Genomic DNA, 8,288 nt, shown 5'->3' on the forward strand with positions numbered 1-8,288 from the left:
TTTTACCGAAAAAAATTATTTCTAGTAGTGCAAAAGAAAAAGAAAGTTAAAAAACACTTAATTCCTTTTGATTTTTGTTTATAAGTGTTTTTGCTCTTCTGAGTTTAAGAATTATCTGAACAAAATTGTAAAGAGTAGATTAGAGACACGATGTTGTCGACATCCTCCTATTTCGAGTTGCTAATTTTTCGAGTTCGTCATTCCTAATAGTGGGGTGTTCCTGAAAGGATTTCGACGCTCAAGTTAGCATGAGTCGCAAGAAGAACTAAGTTAAAGATCATACCTTAGTGCACATATTTGGAATAGTGCATATATTGTGAGGTTGTAATGTCATGAGCTTATCTCCTTACGTATTTTAGAGGCTATGAATTGTCTTTTAGGTTAAGTTGAACTAGGAGAATGAGTTGTTATTCTCATGAATCATTTGATACTCTATCGTGGTCTCATCATATGATTCTCTTAGGCCTTTATATAGTCAATATTTTAACGTTATCTTTTAATTATAATAGTAGAATGATGGTTACAATGCAACAATTAACCTCATAAAATTGAGTTATTAGACATTAGAATGAATTATGAGGAGTTAATTTCCTCTTTGTAACATATGCTTTGGAATTCGATATAATACTTAATTATCAAACCGATTCCTTAGAACTTCTTATACTCTTAAACCCGGTTCTTAGTATTGGGCTTATAGAAATATTCTAGACCGGATTCCCAAACTTGGTACATCTTTCTTTCAAGAAAGATTTTTCGAGTTTTAAATCTCAACCCAAGCATCTCATCCTTTAAGGTGAAGCTTTTTATTTTACTTACTTTTTTTTATAAAGTCTAAGACCATAACTTCTATCAATTGTAGGTTATCACCTCGATTTATGAGTTTGGGAGTTAATTTTTTTTTAATCAAAGTTGCATATTGTGATTCTAGGATCAAGAGTAAATGTTTTCAGTCCTTAAATGTTAATTTGATTTTTATTCGTTTTTCGATTTTTCGATTTTATCATGGTTTTTTCATTGTGAGTACCCAACTCGTAACTTGTAAGCTCGAGTATCCGAATTTTTTAGATTCCAACGAAGATATATCAAAATAAATTCAAGTTGTCAAAATCAATAGTAATTAAATTTACTATGGATGAAATAGTAACTCAATTATAAAAATTGAGTTTAAAATAAAAAAAATGATTTCTCTTAAAATTATTGCATAATAATTTTTTCATTTAAGTGCAATCTATCTAAATGGAAGTTTTTTCGATCTAAAGCAATTATTTGGACAATTGAATGATGAATTTTTCAAATTTAGATTAATTGACTCATGAATTTTTTCAATAAACAATTATTCAAAGATTATTCTTTTATTTAATTTCTTCAACAAATTTTCATTGCTCTAAAATATTTTATAAAAATTTAAATAAAATAACTCATATATTTATGTGTCTAAATATGAGTGGTTTGACTTCAAAGAGCTTAATTAGGATTTTCAACATGAGAACAAGTTTTCGTCTTCCGACTTTATAAACTTCTATCTCTGGGTGTCAAGTTGTATTTTTGTAGTAAATTTGCAAAAAAAAAAAAATCGATTTCTTACCTCACAACTTTTATGTTGTTACTAATCATCCAAATCATTGACCATTTAATTGGTTTAACAATTATAAGCATTTGAAGCGTATAGTAATATGGTCACAAATTTAAATTTGTAAATATTTTCATCTCTTTGATAGAATTTTTGTATTATGTACTTTAATGCTTGTCTTTTTTGACCATGCATTTTTTTCTCTTTTTCCTACATTGTTCATCTTGTGAACATGTGTTGTGCTAAACTCATCTCGGGATAGAACTTAGAATGAAGGGAATGTGACAGAAGTGTTTTTGCTCTTTCGAGTTTAGGAGTTACCTGAACAAAATTGTAGAGAGTAGGTTGGAGACACGACGTTGCCGACATCCTCCTATTCCGAGTTGCTAATTCTCCGAGTTCGTCATTCCCAATGGTGGGGGTGTTCCTGCAAGGATTCCGACGCTCAAGTTAGCATGGGTCGCAAGAAGAACTAAGTTAGAGATCATACCTTAGTGCACATATTTGGAATAGTCATATATTGTGAGGTTGTGATATCACGAGCTCCTCTCCTTACGTACTTTAGAGGCTATGAATTGTCTTTTAGGTTAAGTTGAACTAGGAGAATGAGTTTTTATTCTCGTAAATCATTTGATACTATATCGTGGTCTCATCATATGATGCTATTAGGCCTTTATATAGCCAATATTGTAACATCATCCTTTAATAGTAGAATGATGGTTACAATATAACAATTAACCTCATAAAATTGAGTTATTAGACATTAGAATGAGTTATGAGGAGTTAATGTCCTCTTTGTAACATATGCTTTAGAATCCAATAGAATACTTAATTATCAAACCGATTCCTTAGAATTTCTTATACTCTTAAATCCGGTTCTTAGTATTGGACTTTGAAGGTTTCATAAGGTTTAGAGAATGGGGGTTAAATCTATGACATTCTTTAACTTTGATTTATTAAGCCTTGAACACAGAACTTGAAACTTGTTTTCTGTTAATCAACGCAACGGATAAATCAGGAGACAATTTAGTTTTGTCTCATAAAAACCAGAAAACAGAACTGAAGTAGAAAGGAAGAAGTTGACCTAGCCATATATCCTGCTTCAGTTGTCTTGTACAATGCAACTTACATTCAGTCTCCACCACAATTTTGGTGGAATTTTCACTATATTCTAAGTATTACATACACCAATTTCCTAGGACTCAATGTAATCATATCTGGGTATACAAGTTTCAACCTGAACTTGACTTGGTTATGCTAATACCTAGACTCACCACACTAAGTGCTTACCCAACTTAGTAAGGGATACCTCTCAGGTACATGACACAAGACAAAAATACAACCAATAGAAATTTGAAATCACTCTTGACTTTTCTCTCAAGTGTATCTCTCAGCCTTTTTCACTCTATGACTTTTTTTCAACGCCTCTCTTTCTTGTCTTTTACCTCTTAAAGAAAACTAAAAAATATATACATTAAAACAGAAATACAAAGCAGTAAAACATAAAAGAAATCGATGAATCACAGCTTTAACTCTATGCACTCAACCCAGCATCTGAACTCATAACCTTGTTCTTCATCTTGACAGAGTGCTCCTTTTAGTATAGGTGCAATGCTTCTAAGAATTCAAACTCAGTAGTGAGGATTCACTCTTAGCTCTCTTTCTCGGGTTCTCTCTCCTTGAGCTCTAATCAGATTCAACTTTTCTTTCGTACCTTAGTGAGAGCCAATGTTGGGGTTCCTCTAGAGTCAACTTTTTGAATCTTGGGCTTTTAGAAATCATCCATTCTCTTTCTTAAATCAACCCCTAAATTAGGAATTTCAAATCTGATTCATTTGCTTGACCGAGGAGTGCATTTTAGCAGATATGAGTTTGCTCAGTGAAACTCCCAAATCCAAACCCTTGAAAATGTGCTTTGGATCCAAGTAATAACTTTAACCGTCGATTCACAGCAGAGATTATCAACCACCATTTTCTTCATCTTTCTAAAAGTGGTGTTGCAGAGAGTAGGAGAAGAAGTGAAGAAATCAATTTGCATGCAAATAAAAATAAATCACCTTTAACTTCTGACTTAGCTTAACATGCCTTTGATTAATGTGATTGGACTTTGCTTTCTTAGTTAACCTTTCTCTTTCTTTCTTCTCTGATGTGTGAACTTTGATTGTGAAGCTCTCTTTCTCTTTCTCGTGTTTACCTGAAGAAGCACAATGCTGAGACTCAGCTTTGGGGTTACCTTTCTCTTTGGGATGCATTGGGCTTAGTTGGTGGATCACCTTTTATTCAACCCACTTGATTTCTTTGTTTCCTTCCTATGGGCTTTGTTCGTGAATCAATTAATCTTCGGCAGCCTTTATTTCTTTGTTTTCAATTTGTTGGGCTGCTGCAAATTTTGCTTTTGGACCTGCATCATTAAATAAAGCAATCAAAACTAATTGGGTGTTTAACCCAATAAATCAATGTTTGTCATCATCATTAAATTAATTATATTCTTAACTCAACAGACTTATAGAAATATTCTAGAACAGACTCTGAAATTTGGTATGTCTTTCTTTCAAGAAAGATTTTTCGAATTTTAGATCTCAACCCAAGCATCTCATACTTTTTATTTTGCTAACTTTTTTTTTATAAAGTTTGAACTCTGATCATAACTTCTATCAATCGTAGGTTATCACCTCGATTTATAAGTTTGAAGTTAGATTTTTTTTTAAATCAAAGTTGCATATTGTGATTCTAAGATCAAGAGTCAATATTTTCATTTCTTGAATGTCAAATTGATTTTTCTTCGTTTTTTGATTTTTCGATTTCATCATGAATTTTTCATTGTAGGTACTCCCAACTTGTAACTTGTAAGCTTGAGCGTTCGAGTTTTTGATATTCCAACGAAGATATATTAAAATAAATTCAAGTTGTCAGAATCAATAGTAATTAAATTTACTATGGATGAAATCAAACTCAATTATGAAAGTATTGAGTTTAAAATAAAAAAAAATTATTTCTCTTAAAACAATTGCATAGTGAATTTTTTATTTAAGTGAATCTATCTAAATGAAATTTTTTTCAATTTAAAGCAATTATTTTAATAATTGAATAATTTGAATGATAGGTTTTTCTAATTTAGATTAGTTAACTCATAAATTTTTTTAATAAATAATTATTCAAAGATTATTCCTTTATTTCATTTCTCGATGTTGTCATCGTCCTCCTATTCCAAATTTCTAATATCCTGATGGTGGTGGGTGTTCCTACAAGGACTCCGACGCCCAAGTTAGCATGGGTCACAAGAAAAACTAAGTTAGAGATCATACTTTAGTGCACGTATTTGGAATAGTGGATATATATTACGAGGTTATGATGTTATGAGCTTCTTTTATGTGGGTTGCTCTTTTTCATGAGCTACTCTCATCATAAGATACTTGATGTCTTATTGTGGTCTCTCTTCATATGATACTCTTAGGCCTATATATAGTCAATGTTATAATATTCTCCTTTAATAGTAGAATGATGATTACAATGTAACAATTAACTTCATAAACTTGAGTTGTTAGGCATTAGAATGAGTTATGAAGAGTTAGTATCCTCTTTGTAATATATTATTTGGAGTCTAAGAGAATACTTAATCATCAAACCAGTTTCTTAGAACTCCTTATACTTTTGAACTCGGTTTTTAGTATTGGGCATATAAAAATATTCCAGAACAAACTCCTAAACTCGGTATATCTTTCTTTCAAGAAAGATTTTTCAAATTTTAGATCTCAACTCAAGCGTCTCATCCTTTAAGGTGGAGCAACCTTTTATTTTGCTTATTTTTCTTATAAAGTCCGAACTCTGACCATAACTTCTATCAATCATAGGTTACTACCTTAATTTATGAGATTGGAAGCGAGATTTTTTAATAAAAGTTTGCATATTATGATTCTAGGATCAAGAGTCAATGTTTTCATTCCTTGAATGTTGAAATAATTTTTTTTTGAATTTTTTATTCAGTTTCATGGACTTCCCGTGGTGGGTACTCCGAACTCAGCTTGTAGGCTCGAGCGTCCGAGTTTTCAAGATTTCGATGAAGGCATATCAAAATAAATTCAAGTGTTGTCAAAATCAATAATTATTAAATTTACCATGCATGAAATAGTAACTTAATCATGAAAATGTTGAGTTTAAAATAAAGAAATTATTTCTCTTAAAACAATTGCTTGATGAATTTTTTCATTTAAGTACAATCTATAAATGAAACATTTTTCGATCTAAAGCAATTGTTTATATAATTGAATGATGGATTTTTCAAATTTAGATTAGTTGACTCATGAATTTTTTTCAATACACAATTATTCAAAGATTATTCCTTTATTTCTACCATAAATTTTTATATTATTATTTTTTAAATAATAATATGCTCTAAAATATTTTATAAAAATTTAAATAAAATAAATCATATTTTTATGTGTCTAAGTATGAATGTGGTTTGCCTTCAAGGAGCTTAATTAGGATGTTCAACATAAGAACAAGTTTTCATCTTTCGGCTTTATAAATTTCGATCTCTGAGTGTCAAGTTATATTTTTGTAGTAAATTTACAAATTTTTTTTTTCGATTTCTTACTTCACAACTTTTATGTTGTTATTAAGCCTCCAAATCATTGACCATTTAATTGGTTTAACAATTATAAGCATTTGAAGCATATAGTGATATGGTCACAAATTTAAATTTGTAAACATTTCCATCTCTTTGATGGAATTTTTGTATTATGTGCTTTAATACTTGTCTTTTCTGCCATGCATTTTTTGTTATTTTTCCTACATTATTCATCTTGTGAACATGTGTTGTACTGAACTCATCTCGGGGTAGAACTTAAAACGAAGGGAATGTGACAAGCGACATGTTTCCACAAATGGCGCCATTATTCAGAAGTATTTTTGCTCTTCCAAATTTAGGAGTTACCTGAACAAAATTGTAGAGAATAGGTTGGAGACACAATATTGTCGACATCCTCCTATTTCGAGTTGCTAATTCTCCGAGTTTGTCATTCTCAATGGTGGGGTGTTCCTGCAAGGATTTCGACGCTCAAGTTAGCATGAGTCACAAGAATAACTAAGTTAGAGATCATATGTTAGTGCACGTATTTGGAATAATGCATATATTTTGAGCTTGTGGTGTCATGAACTCCTCTCCTTATCTCTTTTAGAGGCTGTGAATTACCTTTTAAATTAAGTTGAACTAAGAGAATAAGTTGTTATTCTCATGAATCATTTAATATTTTATTGTGATATCGTCATATGATGTTTTTAGATCTTTATATAGTTAATATTGTAATATTCTCTTTTAACAATAGAATTATAATTACAATGTAACCATTAACCTCATAAAATTTAGTTATTAGAAATTAGAATGAGTTATGAAGAGTTAATATCCTCTTTATAACATATGCTCTAAATTCTAAAAGAAAACTTAATTATCAAACCAATTTTTTAAAATTTCTTATATTTTTAAATCTAATTTTTAGTATTAGACTTATAAAAATATTCTAAAACAATTTTATCGCTTAAAGTATTTTTATTTTCGGGTAATTCACATAAATAAACTAACATTAATCCAATATTATGTATATCACCCAAAATAAAAAACGTAACGTGAATCATCCCAATCATACCTCTATGCAAATCGATACAGATAGGCTAGATTTAGCTCTCACTACAAGAGAAGAGAGCTATTTTAACACTGTCTTTTTTAACAGTCATAATTAAGTGTAAAAATTAATATATATTTTTGACAAATATCGCAAATGTCAAATTTTCTATATTTTCTTGATGAATAATTTGACCGTAGAAAATTACTTCTCAATTTTGACACATTTGTTTTCAATTTACTCCACTGTTCCTCTTCTTCTTTGGGCTCTGTCAATTTTGGCATCACACTGCTCTCAGTTTGGGATCATATTACTCATTTTTTATCTTCAAAATCTCAGTTTATTCTTCGATTTCAAGATCTCATCTCATTCTTTGTTGAAAATTTTTGTTGAAAATTTTTTATGGTCAATAAGTGTCAAAATAAATAGTATTTTTGACGGTTAATAAGTATTATATAGAAAATATATTCTCAAATTTTTCTAACAAATTATTTTTTGACCGTTTTTTCAAATTACAAATTAGAAATCGAAACGTAAATCTAATCAGACTGTTTTACTAGGATAGTATGCATGCATGTATAAATCGAAACAACCTTATTAAATTTACTATCACAACATACAAATGTGTATAAATCGAACCAGTTTCAATTTATATAAAAAATTAAATTTAATTTATCTGTTTCGATTTACATAAAAATGTGATTAAGATCAAGATGATTCACGTTATATTTTTTATTTTAGATGATATATGTAATATTAAATAAATATTAATTTATTTATGTAAATTACCCTTTATTTTCTAAAGATAGTTGGCTAATTGTGTGGTCCTCGATTGCCATTAAAAGCTGCTTTGCCGAATGATTCATCATTTATGACTCATGAGTCATGAGGTAGTTGATTTTGTGGACCTAGCTTTCTATTTACTGGCGCGAAGTTTAAGACTGGAAATGGTGGTAGTCTATAACTAACGGTGCATTTTATGATGTCTAAATTTTAGTTATAGAATTTAAAAATAAAAAAGATAATCTCATTTTTTTATATTTATTTTTAGGTAATTTAGACACAAAAATTATAGATACTAAAATTTTTTCATAATTATA

Source organism: Arachis ipaensis, chromosome B02 (genome assembly GCF_000816755.2).
Source record: "Arachis ipaensis cultivar K30076 chromosome B02, Araip1.1, whole genome shotgun sequence".
Taxonomy (NCBI): domain Eukaryota; kingdom Viridiplantae; phylum Streptophyta; class Magnoliopsida; order Fabales; family Fabaceae; genus Arachis; species Arachis ipaensis.